The sequence below is a fragment of the Electrona antarctica genome (assembly GCF_951216825.1).
Source record: "Electrona antarctica genome assembly, chromosome: 14".
NCBI lineage: Eukaryota > Metazoa > Chordata > Actinopteri > Myctophiformes > Myctophidae > Electrona > Electrona antarctica.
The window spans coordinates 25,726,105-25,746,679 of NC_136795.1; the positions used below are offsets into that span (position 1 = coordinate 25,726,105).

Consider the following 20,575-nt stretch of genomic DNA (forward strand, 5'->3'; position numbering starts at 1 on the left):
GACACGCAGAGAGAAGCTTCAGTGCTGCTCTCACTCGTTTCAAATTCGCTTTTCAAAATGCAACGGCCAGACAAAATACCTTGTGGCGGCAATGAGCACGCTCGCATAGTCATAATCAATGTGATGTGAAATGCCTCGCTTCAAAATCATCTTTTGAGACTATAATTCTTTGTGTTCACTTCATAGTAGTTTTAGCAGTTGTCTTGAGATTCAAAGGCACACGCTCTATTTTCCTGAGTGGTTTCTGCCCATGCTGTCACCAATGGTTAGACACAAAAACTCGGTTTGTGATTATTGTGCCAAAACATTGCTTTTCCCAATAAGCGCTGAATGGTAATTGATTTCTCAACTTAGCCTTATTTTGGAGAGAGAGAGAGAGAGAGAGAGAGAGAGAGAGAGAGAGAGAGAGAGAGAGAGAGAGAAGTACAGTGAAATCCTCAGCGTTATGTCTGAAAGGGTAAAAACAGACTTTAATACTGGTCAAGTGTTTTACTGTGTGGGGATTGAGAGGGATGGAGGTTACACAGGCGGTCAGGAAGGGATAACAGACCAATCTTTGGGAGAAAATAAAGGAATTAGAGAGTGCCTTGGCTCTTCTACCAGTCGGCCGGGACACTGGCGTGGCAAACCACAAATGTGTGAGAAAAAAAAAGACGACAGTGTGGCAGAGATGGAGTAACAGATAGATGGAGAGTGAAGAAAGACAAAGAAAGATGGGGCGACAAAAGATGATTACAAAGGAGAGAAGGAGAGGGAGGGATCAGGGAAGTCTGCGTGAAAGCACAGGATCTAATCAGTTTGGACACAGAAAGGAAATGGAGCCGCTTGGGATCGATAATGCTGCTCTTTACCCGTGGGGGGGAGGGGCTGAAAGGATAGATGTCTCTCTCTGGCTAATCCAATCAAAAGTAGTGCAGTGTGCCTGCTAGCAAACGTGCATAGGCGCAGGCACACAACACGCACACTGCACTCTCTCACAATAATTTGCACGCTATACATATCTGTCCGTTCACACACTACACAGCATGTACACACACTTGCAGAAATATACTGTAGGTGCAGACCCTATGGCAGAAAGCACATGCACGCCGTACACGCACGCACGCACGCACGCACACACGCACACACACACACACACTGTACACATACACATACACATACACATACACATACACATACACATACACATACACATACACGTACACGTACACGTACACGTACACATACACATGCACACATACATACACAGCAGTCATTTCAGTGATGAAATTGAAGAATCATGATAACGGAAGGGAAAAACAAGGAAATAATTCCACACCCAGCCCTGATCTTATCTACCCTATTACTCTATTCTGTTCTACTATACTCGGTGTACTCCTTTGTACTCTGTTCTTTTCTGCTCTAGTCTAATTTGTTCTAGTATTCTTATCTGTTCAACTCTACTCTGTTCTGCACTATTATTCTGTTTTACTCTACCCTTATTCTGTTCAACTCTGTACTACTATACCATGTTCTACTCTGTATTACTATATCCTGTTCTACTCGATTTTGTACTGCTCTTGTTTTGTACTACTCTGTTGTTCTCTGCTCTGAGCGATGCTGTGCTGCATGCTCAGGTAGGCAGGTAGGGGGGAGATGTGGATCAGATTAAAATGTCTTGGGGGACGTGCAGGCTATGTGATTGGGGTATAAAGTAGCAACCACCCTGCGAGCCAATGTGCTCACTGTCACATCTCGTCACTCCCGCCAATCCCCCTTGCTACTTGCCCCACCTTCTCGTGATCTCGTCTCAATCTGCACTCTCAATCTTTCACTACACCTTCCCCCTGCTCTTGGTTTGAATGACTTTTAATACTGCCTGCCAATGATGCATTATGCGAAACAATACTGTGTCTTTCCATTCTGTTAGGACATGTGAATTCCCGTCAGTATCCTGACACCACTACTTTAAAACAATAATGATGACGATGATAATAAATACAAAACTACATTTTTGCCGGACCTGGTTTGCCAGTCAATACAAATCATGTGGCTTAATGGCTGGGTGAATGACTCCACCTTGTTGATACATGTATTTATTAGCCAGGCTCCGGACAACACATTCCATATGTTGATCTGACCTCATCAAACCCTGTACACTCAAGACATGCTCCATATATGGCCAGTACAGAATTAATTCCATATGTTGATCTGACCCCCCATGCCAAAGCGCCAGCGCTCGCCCAGCAGACTGACGTCATGCATACGACCTCGCCCAATCGCCCATGTCTCACTGGTATAGTGCTATTTTGGTTTTGGTATTTTACCCAATTCTGAGTTTTTCCAAAGTTCTGGTATTGCCATCTACATATATATTTAGGAGCTTGTTGTGACCGTCCGTTATCTTCTCTGGTATGTTGCCCACTAACTATAGTTATAGGTCCTTACATCATAAGCTACAAGCCAGCAAAAATGTGCCCACCAATATCTGCCCCGGCAAATAATGTTGATAATCTGCACAAAAAAGAAAATACTTTTCCCTTTTAAAATATCGGATAGTCTCACACAGAATCTACCCCCACCTGAAGAATGCTTATTATAGTTTTAACTATCTTGAGAGTGAATGACAGGTACAGACGATCACAAATCAGGCAGTGGCATGCATTGTAGAGCTGAATATTCACCCACACTCCCCAGGATGGGCCTACTAATGACACAAGCAATCAATTTCTTAAATTAGCCTTTGATTATGTGCTGGCCTCACCCTCCATCTAATAGTGTACGAAGAAATTGGCCTGAGGCCAAACATACTTGCAGACCCCTGCTTTGCATGCTGTACATATGCTTCTAGCAAGTTTTTAAATAACGTTAGCTCAGCTGCCGTTACCTAAGATAACGTACCTTAACCTTAACAAGTTAACATAATTGATGGTACTTTATTTAGCACAATAAAAGTTGCAAGTGTCTACTTTTTAAAATGGACAATACTCTCTCGGCTCACTCAGCGACTCGTAGCCTAACAAGGGGAGATTCCTGAACCAAATATACTGCATATTAGGCTCATCTCTCCATTAATATATAAACTATCACAAATACCCATGTTTAGATGATACATAGATGCTTACATTTCTAAGGAGTGATCCCATAGATGCGATGATATCTGTTATTATCTATTTTCTTTATATACGGTACTTTATTGTCCAATATTACTTCCATTGTGTGTGTGTGTATGTGTATGTGTGTGTGTGTGTGTGTGTGTGTGTGTGTGTGTGTGTGTGTGTGTGTGTGCGCGTGCGTGCGTGCGTGCGTGCGTGCGCGTGCGTGCGTGTGCGCGTGCGTGCGTGTTCATATATTGTTTCCATTTTATTATTATCCTGTATGTGTGTGAACTCCAGCAATTATAGCATTTGTCTACTATTTTTATTTCCTGAGTTGATGTTTGGCAACACATACTGTAATGTTCAATTGTTTGTCTTATTGCTTTCTGTATGTCTTTGTCTATTCTTGTTCATGAAAAAAATATAAAAACTATCTTCTGACCATGGACCAATTTTGATCATAGACCACTAAATGTTCTGCAGCTTTGTAAATGTTATTTCAATATATCTTCCTAATCTCCCACGTTGTAAATGTACTTGCGCCATAGAAGATGACATTTCTGAGGGTCTCCACATCGAGGTTGAAAAAATAATTAATAATCCAGGCTAAATTATCAATATTGCATTGGCGAGTGCCTATTCTTTGCATGGAAATGAGTGGTTAGGAGAGAGGGAGGGAGAAAGAGAGCGAGAAAGAGATTTATTTCAATTAATAGTCTAAAATTGATTGCTGATAAAATATGTTTAAATATCTCATCCTCTAAGGCTGTTGTGAACCCATTATAGCCTCATGGTAACCATCATCAATATCCATTTTGGAGCTTTAACGCTTTTTGGAGCTTCTCTGTCATGCTTTAATAGGTGGTTTAAATAAAGAACGTAACTGAGAATGAGCGTGTGGTTATTCAATTGATATGTCAAGATATCATGGATGTGTCTTGGACATAAATGAGGAAACGTTGCTGGAGCTAGGTTCCATGCATTTCCCCCCTGAAATCATTATCACATCATTAATGCTGCTAGATGGACACTTTTCCTCAGCAGAAGATTGTCCCCGTCCCCTCCAACTTCCTGAATCTGTCACAAACTGTAAATAAATGGCAATGAGCCAACTCAACACACAACTCTGGTGTATCTAATTTATGTTATGCCCAAAACACACATTCAGAGACAATAATAATTGCACCCAGTTAAGTTTAGGCAGGTGCTCAATATACCCATAGTAGCCTACTAAATTCTACCACTATACCCGACATGGGGGGCATCCGTTAGTCCGACTTACGAATAGTAGTAATGTACACACATTTGTATAGGCTACATTAACCTAAAAAAATTCACCAACACATGATATCCCCACTTACATCTGGGTTTGGCTTAACTAGGCTTGCATGTTCATGTTTGTAGGCTAGCTATTTAGCTAAATAACAGCAGTTTCCTTGATAGTAGTTTCTGTCTATTATAACCTATACAGCTAAAGCTACAGGCTTAAAACCGCAGTAAGAGATGTCAAATGTTAAGGTAAGGTTTGCCACACCAAATTTTCTTCACAGTTTACATTTCTATTGTATATTATTCAAGGTGTAGTGAGCAGGATCATACAATAGAATAGCCACATTAGTTACACTAATTGAATTCACAGTGGGAGTAATGGTATTCATTTCTCATTTGCAATTCATACATTTCACTCTCTCAGATATGTGCAGGGGGCACACAAGTGACTTTTGATGGAAATGATTGCTCCTCGGGTTAATTATCTTTCCATTATTTTTTACTACAGATGTGTGTTGCCGAGTTCCTGCCTTCTCAGTCTATGCAATGGTCCGAACGTCATCTTATATCAGTCAGGGCTTCTTTTATTATTGAGCTTCTTTCTTTGCGGCAATCCAGCGTCAGATCAGAACAGAAGGCTGTTCGGTTGAGGGATGACAGATGTCTGTACTCTGTAGAGGACGTAGTTCATATGAGCTGGTTTCAGTGAAGGAGAAGACAAAAGAGAATCATCTCAAAGGGAAAAGTCTTCAAACTTTTCTCCACGACATCTGATTTTATTCTGTCTCGCCCTGGAGGAAGATGGTCTGATTCTCTTATCCACCTCCCTCTCACTCACTGTCAGGACCTCTCATCATCTCTCTGTGTGTGCTATGTGTGCGTTCACACGTGCGTGTTACTGTAATTATTGTAACTGCTGCCACTACAAGTAATATAATTTGTTTATTTCTCTAACTAAGACAAAGTTCATAAGAAGGCTAAAATAAGTTCATGATTGTTATTATATTTCTATAGGTCTAAGTTCATAATTAAGAAGTTCATAGTTAAGTCACATTCATGTTAAAACATTATTTCATGTATTTTTGTGTCAAGTTGTTGTAATACTTTTATTTTGAAGAGTCAACGTCATATTCTGTGTCTCGTTTGGTCTGCTCTCATGTCAATTGGTACACAGGAGTTTTGTGTATGCAATCAAGCCACAAGCAGCTAGAAGCAGCAAGGTGCAGCAGCTCTGCCAGCTCCGTTTACACTGGTCATGGTCACACAAAGACTTTAAAGTTACAAGAAGTAAAGGTCATAAGAGACTGTCTAAGAAAAGGTTATAAGGACCTGAAGACTGGAGAGTATTCCCTCTTTGTTATGCACGCAGCCAACGAGGTATTTGTTGTTTGTTTTGTCTGTATTTTACTATGTGAAATGTTTGCATCTACATGCTGTGCATGTAATTTGTTAATTGTAATTGTAATGTTAATTGTAACGTGCTTGTTTTATTGTTTGTTTAGTTTTCACGGTGGGTTTGGAGGATTTGAAGACACCTTCAAATAAATCAGTAGAGGAAGCCACTTGTGTCTGTCTGTGCTTGGAGGGAGTTACAATTATAATGATCAGTAACATCCAAAATGTTATTTTAATCTGAGATTGTAAAAAGTGACACAAATGGACCCTTTACACTCAAATTAACACAGATTTCACTAGGTGATGCTAGCCTAAGATTTAGACTCTCGTAGATGTATTTATCGATTCTGACATTTTAATCCAATCTGTCTCGGAATCTTTCATCCATCTTTAATCTTTCCTCGATTGCAACTGCGCAACAGTGCCCCTGGCGGTCAGGGGTGCGCAGCCAGTGCATTAAAACAGTGGATTAAAACACTTTTTTATTGAAAACTATGGACCTACGGGTTTTACAGGCTATGCGCAAGGAAACCGGACAAGTGGGTCAGCAGGTGAAGCACCCTAGATTTTGCATTTGTACATGTTCAGAGCCATTCAAGGGCAGGGGGTTTTCGGCGCAGGACCATGGGGCGAGTTCGCTTAGACTCTCGTAGATTGAAAATGTCAGAATCGATGAATACATCTATGAGAGTCTAAATCTTTAGCTAAGGTTATGCATAGTATGCTAGAACAGTTTGCATGTATGTACATGCTATAGCAACGCATGTGTTTATAGTAAGGGCATTTTATCAGGTATTTGACCAATCTGGGAACTAAATCGTTACCAAGAAATTTCTTCACCAATGTGTTTCTAAAGGTGTCTAATAACATGTACTAAAAGTTTGAAATTCAACTCCCGTGGGAAAATTGAGTTATTAGCATAATATGTGACCATACCCATAACATCCTATATAAGGCAAAAAAGTCCAAATTTCATCATTCTTTAAGTAGCATGTGACATATGAAACTAGGGTGATTTCATGATTCTGAATCCATTCCAAGCATTAGTTTTGCACAAAAAACACTCCTTGGGCTAAATTAGGCCATATCCAGTTGACCAAATGTGCTGACCTCATCACGTTTGTGTGGCCGTTTTCCTCCCAAGGAGTGTTTTTTGTGCAAAACTAATGCTTGGAATGGATTCAGAATCATGCAAACACCCTAGTTTCATATGTCACATGCTACTTAAAGAATGATGAAATTTGGACTTTTTTGCCTTATATAGGATGTTATGGGTATGGTCACATATTATGCTAATAACTCAATTTTCCCACGGGAGTTGAATTTCAAACTTTTAGTACATGTTATTAGACACCTTTAGAAACACATTGGTGAAGAAATTTCTTGGTAACGATTTAGTTCCCAGATTTTCATAGATTTCTCTTACTATTACAAATACAGACCATGCTCTTTCGTCGGCTGCTCATTACTGGTGTTAACCTGCAGAGTGCCAACAGGTGGAAGTTAGGTCAAAGTGCAGACTCCACTTCAGCCTGCTAGCCATGTTGTGCTCCCTCTCATACATTAAATACCACTGCAAGCATCCATACTGTACATGTGGAGGAGGGTTGCCCACGCACCAGATACTCACTTTTTGAATACAAAACAGTCTCAGGATTGGAATGAATGTACAAGTGCACATCAATATTTCATATAGCTATCAACGTGAACTCCAGACAGAGTTTGAGTCACTCTGTCTTCACCGCCACCGGGGCAGTGGCCACAGACAGTAATATGTGGAAGTTCAAAAAAGGTTATATTTGAAACGTATGAATTACCGTACATGCAAATATCTCCATTACCAGACTGTATAAATATTCTTGTTTCTACCCATGGTCGATCTGTTCTTCATTTGCATTTTCTTCCAGTTTCAAATTAAAGGTAGGGTAAGTGATGTTTTTTGGTTAAAACAAAAGGTGTTTTGTTAAAATGTTAAAGCGTTCTGATAGTAATCATTGCTATATAGAGTTTGTTCAGCAAAAGGGGTCTCTCTGTCTCTCCAGCTCTTTAATAAACAGAAAACACAGAGAGAACTGAGAGTACTGTAGTTTTCATGCTCACACAACCTGTCCTCTGCTCCCTAATGTTGCATAAATGCAGGGTAATTAAGAGCTTATTTTAATCAGCCACAATTTCATTACAACCCACCTATCTATTTTGCACTAAGACACGCCTCACCCCTTATCATCACCGTTGAATGCAGTGGCCGGCAGAGCTCAGTCTGACTCTGACATGCAAATGCATTTATACTTTACTCAGCGCCTGCTTGCAGAGATATCTATATTTCAGCCCCCGTAAGCAGTTGGCCTCTCACTGTAGGACTTGTCAGTTTACATGTGTTTAACAACACTGGCTTATTTATATGAATATGATACTTATTATGATACTGTTTGCTCTCCGCAGAGGAGAAAGGCTCATTGACACTGGCTCGTAGCATCTGTACACCCATTGCAGCCCACCAGATATCTCATTAGTATGAGAACAACGTCTCCTTGGTATAGAAAGAAACCAGCAATAAATATGCAGGGATCTGGAGAGTGGAATGGAGAATTGTGGAACATACCGTAGTTAAAGGGAGGTCAAGGAAGAGGAGATTAAATTGAAGTCTTGATGGTGAGATAGCTCTGAGAGAACATTGATAACAATACTGCTAGCTGGCTAGCACTTAATGTTCGGGGGCTAATCCACCCATGGATAGAAACAGAGTTTTCAGAAAGAAGGAATCGTTCAGCTTGCAGATGGTTCCATTAGAAATGCTGGTGGGTGCGGCTGAAATGAAAATGTGCAAGTACCAGATTTGAAACGCCTTTGTGACACTCAAGGCCTGCCAAGCAAAAACGCATTAGGAAAATGACGGCGGCAATAAAAACAACAGGAGATTGAGGGTGGAATTAAAAATCAATGGGGCTCAGACAGTTGGTGAAATGAAAACTACATCACTCTTAAGATGTCCGACGTGTGCGGCCAGAGATCGTCACCCTAGGGACTTCCTGTCTGCCGTCCATGGCAGTGCCTCGATAAGCCTGGGTGTCTGAGACCTGTGGCGACCCGGCACATCACACCGCTATAACCACAACCATGCCCTGCTGCCACCCTCTCTCACTGCGACAGATAGAGACACAGACGGGGGGGATGAAAATGAAAGACTTGTGGTTTAAGAAAGGCTGACAGTGAAGATATAGCTATAAGGGCTCTAATTTCAATGAGAGGGAGGCAATTTCCTCTCCCTTTCGTCCAAATGGCCAGGGATGTGCCCAGCCACAGTGCAGAATGACAGCTTCAGTGTCTGGTCTGCTGAGAGAGGAGAAGAGGAGGAGATACTGTGGTCATTAGTAAGCTAAAAAAAAAGTAGTCCTACAGTATGTGTTTAGAGAATAAATGATGAGAAATGTTGTCCTCGGGTTCCTATTCAGTATTTTAGCTGTGACGTGAGCGCCCCCTCCTGAGATACTTCCGGGTCCTACTTTTGTGTCGCTTTTGTGTCCGTCGGACTAAATCTGAGACGAAAACAACCACGAAAGTCTCATTTTACCGCTTTCCTCGCAACAACAAAGCTGCGCTGCTCTCCCAAATCTGGCTGTGACAGGCCGTCTGCCCCACACAGAATACTATCGCCATTTTATTTCATTGTGTCAACTAAATCCTAATTAACACAGCCGACGCGAATCGCGTATCAATACGTTATCAATTAATCAAACGTCGGGTGCGAATCACGTATCAATACGTTTCAATCACTTTTTTATAGCATACTTTCATTCATCTTTTTAAAAAAAAAAAACAAAAAAAAACCTCCCCTCCTGAAAACAGGAGGGCGGGCCGCTTTACGTGTAGAAGCCACTAAGCCAGTGTAAAATGGAATGATCCAGTCGGTGTGTGAAAAGAATCAAATTTCACCTAACCTCGCCTCACCAGGCTTTCCTCCACCTATTGGCTTTCACACAACACTATACTACTCGATTCCCCCCTCCCCTCCTGTTTCTCCTGCAGGAGGAGGGCCTTGCGAGATGGGGGCTCTGTCCTGGCTGGCTCTGTCTCTCGGAAAAAAACATGATGAACGGATCGCTGCCTAAACACATATGCACCGTGTCTGCAACACACATGGACAGATGCATGTTTCCTTCTTCATACTGTAGCGACCAAACGATCCCCGAGCCTACAATACTACGAACTAACCACAGTATCGAGGGGCCGCCACGACAAGACAGTGTGCCGTTGGTGGATCACGTATCGCCATGCAGAACCGTCATAATCGGAGATCGCTCGGACGTGTGATTGTAACGCTTTTTTATTCATTATAATTGTAGTGATAAGACCGCAATGAACGCATCGGGGACGTAATCGACCCGGGTGTAATGTATAACGAACTTTTCCGCGTCCTAAACCGTGGTGTTGTGATCCGTTGTCGTTGACATCACAACCGGGTGAATCTTTTTTTTTCCTCCATCGCCTCCAACCTGCATGCCCAGGCATGTTCTCTTGTTAGTAAATATACTTCACTAGCTTGAAAAACAAAATCAGCTGATGATGACAACGCGTCTCACCGTTATACTATAGTTCTGAACCGAACGGTGGAATGGGACTTTTTATAGCCGTACGGATCAAGACTTTTGCTGCCCAATGTGCCCATGAACCCCCCCCCCCCCCCCAATGTTTTGCGATCAAGACAATGAGGCAATCATCATCATCATCTAAGAAAGCAGAGTTATGAAGGTTTATAGTCAGACATTGACAGGCAGATATAACAATAAACACAATAAATATGCTATACATCCTATACACCGAATGAAAGCCCTGAATGTGTACTTTTACGAGGAAAAGAGTAAACATTGATCCCATGTACAGTTTGTCATAAATTGGTTACATTGCACATTGCGCCCACCAGATATAACTGCAGAGAAGACATGGACCCGAACTCAATATTCACAAAATAAGGCCTATAGCGACATATAAATACTATATACCGTATGAAACAGAAGACTCTCTGCTTTCATAAGAAAAAAACTTCTACTGTAGTAATAATAAAAATCACACCCATGTGAAGTGAGTGGTGCAACTCTGTCCCATATTCTGTTCTCTGCTTATTCAATACAGCTTGCTATATACGGACTGAGGCAGAAAGTCATGTAAACCTTTTATTTACAGTTTGGTCTGTAAACTTCTACTGTAATAATAAAAATCACACCCCTGTGAAGTGAGCGTTGCAACTGTTCTGTACTTATTCACTACAGCTCGCTATATACGGACTGAGACAGAAAGTCATGTAAACCTTTTATTTACAGTTTGGTCTGTAAACTTCTACTGTAATAATAAAAATCACACCCCTGTGAAGTGAGCGGTGCAACTGTTCTCTACAGTTGCGCGGTGCAACGGCACTATAATCAGTTACACAGGGGTTGATGTGAAGGTGTCTTGTGCGCTTCAGGCCCTCTCCACCATGAGGTTGGTGCTCCCAGGCCTCTCCACCAGGAGGCTGGTGCTCCCAGGCCCTCTCCACCATGAGGTTGGTGCTCCCAGGCCTCTCCACCAGGAGGCTGGTGCTCCCAGGCCCTCTCCACCAGGAGGCTGGTGCTCTCAGGCCCTCTCCACCAGGAGGCTGGTGCTCTCAGGCCCTCTCCACCAGGAGGCTGGTGCTCCCAGGCCCTCTCCACCAGGAGGCTGGTGCTCTCAGGCCCTCTCCACCAGGAGGCTGGTGCTCCCAGGCCCTCTCCACCAGGAGGCTGGTGCTCTCAGGCCCTCTCCACCAGGAGGCTGGTGCTCTCAGGCCCTCTCCACCATGAGGCTGGTGCTCCCAGGCCCTCTCCACCAGGAGGCTGGTGCTCCCAGGCCCTCTCCACCAGGAGGCTGGTGCTCCCAGGCCCTCTCCACCAGGAAGCTGGTGCTCCCAGGCCCTCTCCACCAGGAGGCTGGTGCTCCCAGGCCCTCTCCACCAGGAGGCTGGTGCTCTCAGGCCCTCTCCACCATGAGGCTGGTGCTCCCAGGCCCTCTCCACCAGGAGGCTGGTTCTCTCAGGCCTCTCCACCAGGAGGCTGGCGCTCTCAGGCCCTCTCCACCAGGAGGCTGGTGCTCCCAGGCCCTCTCCACCAGGAGGCTGGTGCTCCCAGGCCTCTCCACCAGGAGGCTGGTGCTCTCAGGCCCTCTCCACCAGGAGGCTGGTGCTCTCAGAAGGACAAAGTCATAAAAGAGAAGATCTATGCGTCAATCCACAGAAAATGCTGAAGCACTCGATTGAATTCAATGTTTTAATTCAGGTGGGAAGTAGTATTTGTCCATTTTTACACTCTCAAAATTAAATTAAGACCCAATATTTCGTGTGTATCAAAGAGCCAACAAATCTACACATTGATTGCAAAGCAAAGAAGCTCAGTATCTCAGTTTTACAAACGGCCTCGACGAACAAACTTCAATTCCGATCAGCCAATTAGGTGTTAGGGCCGGAGCACCGGTGTCGAGATTCGTTCAGGACATAACTTCCTCCGGTGTTTCATTAGGCCGGCCCTGTAAAGCCAGAGCTAAATGAGATCATAAATCTATAGCTCTCAACTTTACGAGCGTGACTGGAAGTCTATTACAACTTTCATAAGCAGCGGCACACAGAGGAGGCAAGCTTGGAAGATGAAGCGGGCGCTTTCATGTGGGAGAGAGCCGAATGGAATGAGCTCTCTGCGGTCTCATTTATAACCGCTCAACGAAAAACTCCTGCCATTTTCGTGAGCAACACAGCAGTTGTGCACCAAATTCTAAATAAGCCCTGAGATACTACAGCACCATGAAGGACAGAGACAATAAGGAGGAGGGGAGTGGGATCTAACGAAGAGAGTTGAAAGTGAGAGCCGAGTGGCAGATGGAATGAACACTGGATACGACAGGAGGAGGTATCACTGAAGCCTCTCCTCTGCTATTCACTATGCCTCCAACCTAAACAAGTTAAGCTGCCACCCTATTCTCTCTCTCTGTATCTCCCTCCCACCATCTCTCTATCTCTCTTTCTATCTTTTCCAATCCCTCTTTCTTTTTGCAGTGTGACGTGTGCTGCCATGCTTCATAGTCTTGCGATGCTGCTTGCCTGCAGCAAAGCAGCAACATCTGTCCCTGCTTGGCTGAGAAGCTCAGAGCCTCTATACAGCGGCCATAAGATCAGCTCCAATCTTCTAATGATCTGGCACAGATACAGTGCTTTTCCCTATACTTTTCCCCCGCCCCCCACCAAAGCATTCACAGTCAACACATCATGCAGGTATACCTATTGTATGTATGTAAAGACGAGCATAACCAAAATGATCTATTTGGGATTTACTTTATTATTACCATTTCTCATCATCATCTCTATACTGCATGTGTGTACACACACACACGCACACGCACGCGGGCGCGCGCACACACACACACACACACACACACACAGACACACGCTAGCACGCACGCACACACCTGGAGCTCATCCCTCAATGCACAGGCCAGCTGTACAATTCGTTGAAGTCAGTCTGTGGCCTCCCTTATAGTCCTGTGGAAAACAGATTACCACGATCAACGCAGCATGGCTGCCAGTCAATAGTATGACTCACACCTTCCTCTTCTCCTCCTCCTCCTCTGCCTCCTGCCTCTCTCCCTCCTACCCCTCCCTGCTCTATCACCACCTCCCTCTACGACTCCCACCACCATCACACTTCCGTTGGATCTCCTCCTCCCGCTGACTCAGTACCTGTTGTGCCCTCACTGCAGTCTGCACCCCAGTCAGGAGGACGCGAGGGTGGGGATTTATTTTACAGAGCCTTACTGAAGGTTACTGAAGCTGGATACTCAGCTGGGTGTCACTGGGAGCTTAGAGGACTGAGAGAACAGAGAGAGAGACCTATCAGTGTCTAGTGCAGTGGTTTTAATGTTATTGCCCAATGCACACCAATGGGTCAAAATCTCGAGAAAATGTGACTATTTTTAGGGTATAGACTTTGCCTCTGTATTGCACAAAGTACTGAGATAGTATTTATTATATAATAATTAGTAACCTTTTGTGTTTTTGTATACAGTATATTGGAATAATAGTGCATTGTTGTCACAGAATCCCAATAAGCACACCTGGACCAGTGTGCCGCCCTCGGCACACCATTTTAGGAACTTCTGTTCTAAAATGTGTGATTTTCAGAGCAGCCTGCAACAACAGCCATGCTGGCCAGCCACGATGAAAAGTAGTTGGCCTCCATTCTGCTGACAGTGTATGAAATAACTCTGATCATGACTGGTGCAAAAGTGGAGGGGGGACTGAGACGGAACATAGCCAATTACAATGTGACCGTCCCTCTGGGTTATGGGATCTACACAGTGGACGCGTCCGTCCGTGTTATGGCAACCATGTTGCTTGGAAACACAGCCGTCTCTTCGGTTTATGGGAGTGAGTGATGATGTTGCTTGTAAACACAGCTCTCTGCGAGTTGCTTTGGTGACAAGCGAGCATTAAGCAGCAAAATGCTACACAGTGCACCTTAATGAAATATTGTAAAATGGACAACATTTTGGACACAAAGACCTAGCTGAAGGCACACATTCAATAAAAACATGTGTATGGATTGGGATTCTTGCCATTGGCCAGCTACGCGGATGCAGAGTACTATTACTCAGTATTTTAGCCTGGTATATATAGGGTTGAAGTGGTTAATGTATGCTTTGTAATAATCTAAATCTTCAAAAAGTAACAAAACTTTTCAAATAATTGTAATGGAGTAAAAAGTACAGTATTTGTATCTGAGATGTAGTGGAGTAGAAGTACAAGTATTGCAATTTGGAAATACTCCAGCAAAGTATAAATACCTCAAAATTGTACTCAAGTACAGTACTTGAGTAAATGTAAATGTTTCTTTACACCACTGCAACCCCTTCCCCCCTTTATGACACCCATGCTTTGGTTTAACATTATCAAACTGCCAAATGTGAAATGTCAAGAGCCCAATTATTACTGAGCCCCCGGGTTCATCCTGCTGCAGATTTTTTGTAAAAATAAAAATCACATTAACAAAAAAAATAACATACCATGTCCATGACCCCCACTGGTGTTCCAATTAACACTACTCTGCTCTCAACACTGCTTCAAAATGTAATAGCAGAGGACAACCAAGGTCTGAACTCAAATAAACCTGTAAACATAAAAGTTATAGTCCTCACATAAAAAAGCTGCGAGAGGGGTCAGTCAGTCTTTAAATTCAACTTCATTAGATTGCATTGTGGAAGTGCTAAAGTTGACAGCTTTACACACACCAACAAACGTGGCCACACGCTCTGATTGCGGGAAATAGTTTATTTTCCTCTTCTGCCTCACTGCTTTCTTCAGGAATCAAAGTCAGTCTTTTATGTGTTCCCCTCTTTCCCCGTCAAAGTGGAATAGACGTGCACGTGCATACAGTACACCAGGGGTTCTCAACCCGTGGGTCGCGACCCCTCGGGGGGTCGCCAAATTATTTTAGGGGGTCCCCAAAATATTTTCAAAAAAATAAAAATTAAAATGATTTTTAAAAAATACAAAATTCACGATTTTTCAAAAATAGCAGACATACAAGCTTGTAGCGCGCCACTCGGTGGCGCGCTATGAGCTTGTAGATCTGCTATTTTTAAATAGCTAAATTATAACAATGCTTAAAACACCAAAAGGGGTTCCCGCCCAAAATGGTTTAAGGGGGCGGGGGGTCCCGAGACGTTAGCAAAGCATTTTCGGGGGTCCCCGGCCAAAAACGTTGAGAACCCCTGCAGTACACCAGTGATTTTCAACCATTTTTTATTTCAAGGATTCCCAGTTTGATATGCATATTAGGCCCCATTTGATACGATTTTTATCTCAGAGACAACAATTGCACTGTAAACACCCGTTTCGAATGGGATCAGTGTATTGAAACGGGGAAAATCAGGTGCAATCAGGCCTTTCAATAGACTGAGTAGACGTCTACCCGTCTACTCAGGTGCTCAGTAGGTTGATTCCTTCCGATTGTGTCGGTTGATCTGTGCAGTTTAATGCATCGCATGCAGCTACTGGAGCGGTGCCGTGTCGTTAGTCAGAAGGTTCCTTGTTCCGAAATTACTATCCCTATCTCTAATCCTAACCTAAACATAACCGCAAGCACGGGAGCAGTGCATCTCTAATCCTAACCTAAACATAACCGCAAGCACGGGAGCAGTGCATGTTCGATGTTACGGCTGCATTGAAAGGAATGATCACCTACTGAGCTCCAGTAGCTGCATGCGATGCATTAAACTGCACAGATCAACCGACACAATCGGAAGGAATCAACCTACTGAGCACCTGAGTAGACGGGTAGACGTCTACTCATTCTATTGAAAGGCCTGATTGCACCTGATTTTCCCCGTTTCAATACACTGATCCCATTCGAAACGGGAGCTGTAAAGTCCTCAGTGTCAATTTAACTCTAAGAGCGTGCAAATACTCTTAGAGTTCAAATGGAACCACATGGTTCCATGTGTATACAGTATGCTCAGAGTTAAGCCTCGTAAGAGTCCATTTGGTTGCTAACTATCCCCTCAACGACACCTGGGGGGCATAAACACAATCACATAAAAATAAGAAGTATTTTGCACTATTACTGTATGCTTATGCATTGTCCTATACATGCCATACATACTTCATATATTTAGCAGAGCATGCTTGTGCATGCATGCCACTCACATGCATGCATATGTGCATTTGGATGCACATATGCTGTACGTGCACAAAAGTGCCAGCTATAAATAACTGGAAAGAGCCAATAGAGTACACAGCTTGGCCTCGCCTTATAGCCAAACTGGTACCATTTAAGTGTGAGAGTTGCAGGGCTTCATTGACTCATTAAGAAACATGGTTTTGCACTATCCAGATGTGTTCAAGCATCCAGGCAATCTTGTGCCCACTTGGGTCACAGAAAGGCCCACACTGTATGAACAGTGTGTTCTTCTCAGCTGGTGGAAAGACGGGGGTAGAAAGCAAGTGAAGCAGAGAGAGATTCCAGCTCTGAGCAGTGGGAATATACTACTAGGGCACGTAGCATGCATGGAAGATGCTGGGTTGAGTGAGGAGTAGTTTATCTCTTGGCACACCCCCGTTTCAAGACCATCTGAAGCTTTGATGAGAGCTACACACATTACGGGACTCTTGGGTAAACACGATCACAGAGTGACGAATATTCCTGTGACTCCAAGAAGCACTGTCCTGACATCACCCGTTCATAAACATGACGTGAAATATTTGCAAAAGACTTAATGGCATTGCCCGACTTCTGAAAATCGACATAATGAGGTTTTTTGCCACGAGTCTTGGAATTTGAAATGGTTCACTGAGAGCTTGGGAAGAAAACAAAGTTCAAATGTACAGCAAGTTAATGGCCTTCTCTTCGATTATCACACACATAAAGAGAGGCTTCCTGACTGCATCCAGTTAAGAGGGATGTTATCAGGGCCACGCTGTTGAGGGAGGAAGTCCAATCACAACAACAGAGCAGCTGTGGGAGTAGATACTCTTCCCAACACTGTTCAATTATAGAGTTCAGGTTGGTAAATAATTCAGAAACACCTTATGCTTTGAAATCACTGCAAATAGTTTGATCTTCAAGTTTTGATTTTGTTCTTCTAGACACATGCTGAGAGTTTCGCTGAGATTTAGAAAAACACAAAAACAAAACAAAACATAATTTCACAGTGTTTGTAGCTAGATATGTCAATCCCACTCCCCAGACCTGACAGCAAGGCCAGCAACTCCAAATTTAATATTCTCATGCTCACTCTGTTTCTCCAAGGAGGTCATAGTCCAATAATTCGTTGTTAGAAAAAGTGGGCTGTATAAATGCTTTAATGTGCAGCTATTAATGACAATGACAAGACCTTGAGGTTGAGTCTATTTCAGACAGATGGACCCACTACCCCAGAGACAATAATATACCTGAACAAACACACAAGACCCAGGCACACTCACAAAGACACGCACATGCATGCAGGCACGCACACATACATACTGTAGATCTGCATGCACACACAGTCGCATGCACACACAGGCTCAATCATTTCAACTGAGCAAAGCATTTATTAATGGTGAAGACGCCATGCAAACACCCAAGATAAAAGCAGCGGCCATCCTTCAAAGCTAATGGACTGGAAAATGCTAAACTCATTCCCCTGTTTGAGAGTCCTCACAGCCTGTCAACTGTGTCATATCTCCTGGATGCACACAAAATGTCTGAGACACCCAAATAGCACAGAACATGCATGGCTTTTTCCATACTTCCTTCACCAATGATACTAATGGAGGTCACATCTGTTCCATTTTGTGTAGCACAGTGCAAACGTTTTAATTTCAAGGACCTCCATAACTGAGAGTGTAATGGATGGCTCAATTTGGTTCCATTTGCACACTCTCAGCCTATTCATAGTCCAGTTTTCGGTGAAGAGGTGACCACGGAAAACTACAACATGACATCACCCTGTGGTGGTCACTGCGCGCACAACACTTCTCTCTGTTTTTACTAACCACAGTTTCGGTGGTCACTTCTTCACCGAAAACTGGACGATATGGACCTTTACACTCCCTCAAGGGGCCATGATGGTCCCTGTTCCCCAATTTGACCGACTGGTGTAGCAGTCTTTCCAGTGAGACAAAATATCAGCCCCCTGAACAGAACCGTGCCTTCATTCGTGACATTGATAACACCTGAATGAAGTAAGGAAGATCAAGGCCCAATTCCAATATGGCTGCTGCTTAAAGGGACATATTTCACCGCTGGAAGAAACTGCAGTCACTCGATGTTAATAGAAACTAGTAGATAACAGTAGCACAATGGCTAGATAAAATAATGTGTTTGACTAGGTGTGTTTGACTAGGGTTTGACTGGATTGCTGGATTACTACAATGCCCATAATGCTTTGTTGCACTGCTCCTGCCTGTGGAGGCTGGGTGGAGGTGTGATTTGTAGTCCAGGAAGGAAGTGAGACCACATTTTCATGACAAATTTTGGTCATGAATATTGCACGATTACTAAAATATCTAAAAACACAAAGTACACACATACAAACCCCAGGAAAGTGTTTCTTGTGTCCTAAACATCATTAAAATAAGATGTGGTTGCAAAAGGGGTGAAGTGGCCCTTTAACTACATGAGTCATAGTATAGTGTCCCATTCTGGGCATTAGGTGGACCGTCAGACTTTCTTCAAAAATACATTATCTACAAGCTTACAATGAGTCGTAACCAGATGCCTTGTAGGCGTGATGTAAAGGGAAAAATCACACCCGTGTAAAGTGAGGGGCGCTCTTATCATCGTACATCATCATGACGTAATATGTCGATTTGCTCAGACACATATGACGTAAATTCTCCATTCAATGGGAATTTAATGTTTGTGTAAGACGAAAATCTACACTAATACCGGTAGGCCCTCAAAAATAGGAGGGGACCAAGTATAGATCCCTCAACAAAGTATAATTTTTAAACCCTCATAGCATATTCATAGACCACACACATGACAGGGCAGTTTAGCCCCCTAATTGAGATTGTACCCCCCCCCCCCCCCCCCCCCCCCCCCTCGACTGAAGTTCAAATAAAAGGACTATAAATCTTTGTAATAAATTAATAAATATTCAAATGTGCTTTCCCAGCCGGCCAGCCCTGTCTGAAGTAAAATTATAATACAATTTCAAAGGGTTTCTCAAAGTTGAGAAAGCCTGAGCAACTCAAGCTTAACTTCAGCTCATTCATTTAGCACATTAATTGTCAAGGGAGAATGTACTGTATCTCGACAGGAAACCTTTCTTGTAATTTAAGTAAATAGAATTATGTTAAATGCCTCATGAATTCATTTGCCACGGCAATTGATTTTCGACATTTATCCCAAGTGCTGTTGAATTGACGCTGTCGTCTGAAAATCGTAATTTTTTTTCATCAAGGATTACATTCTCCGGGTTGAGAAAATCCTATGGGAACGTGACTGACTGACTTACAATTAGAGATTGCTGTAGCGGTACTTACATTTAATTGAGTGAATTGTAGTTTACTATAGTTTACTACTAAATCCTTTATACTTTGTTTACCGGAGTCTCCCAAGCCTCCCAGCCTAGGCACCCTTTCTGCTCTTACACAAATATCTTTGCCGAAACTAGCAGTCTACAAGCTTGAGTTTGTAGATCTTCTATTTTCACTAAATTGTCGCCTCACAACAGGGATTAGGGACGCTCTAGGGTTCAAGTGGACGATGAAATAATGACCCCAGAAATCATCAATGTATAAAATCAGTGGTTCTCAAAGTGAGGCCCTTGAGGAGTTACAGGTCTGTAACTCTAAGAATGTACAGATGGAACCAAATTTGGTTCCATCTGTGTATACTGTCAGAGTTAAATGAACACTGAGGACTTTACAGTGTAGACTCATTGGGCTCCCAAAGATAGAACAAAACAAAAAATCTAACTGGTGGTCCTTGGAATTAAAATGTTTAAGGACCACTGTATCACACACTGCCTAGATGTACTGTAACCATAAGCAACCTACACCCCCTCCGACCATCCCACCCGCACCCCATGATCTCTGAATCTGAAAGCCATCATTCCCAGCATGGCGGTGACTGACAGCCAGGATCACTCTATACATCACTCAGAATGGCTCTCCAGCCTCTACCTCCCCAACCCAAATATGATTGATACCGCCATCGCCCACCGTTCAAGCGCCCTCTGGCCGCCGCCATCACTCACGGTCACGCAGGCTCCCACAATCCACCGTCATTATACACTCAAAGTGATTCTCATAACGCCGTAGACATAATTCACACTAAATCGGTACCTTG

At 43.2% G+C, this 20,575-nt stretch overlaps 1 protein-coding gene across 1 annotated transcript in view; it reads right to left on the reverse strand.

The window, feature by feature from the left end:
• olfm2a (olfactomedin 2a) overlaps window positions 1-20,575 on the reverse strand; it is an 81,793-nt gene that overhangs the window by 23,028 nt on the left and 38,190 nt on the right. The gene's annotated exons all lie outside the window — the stretch shown is intronic.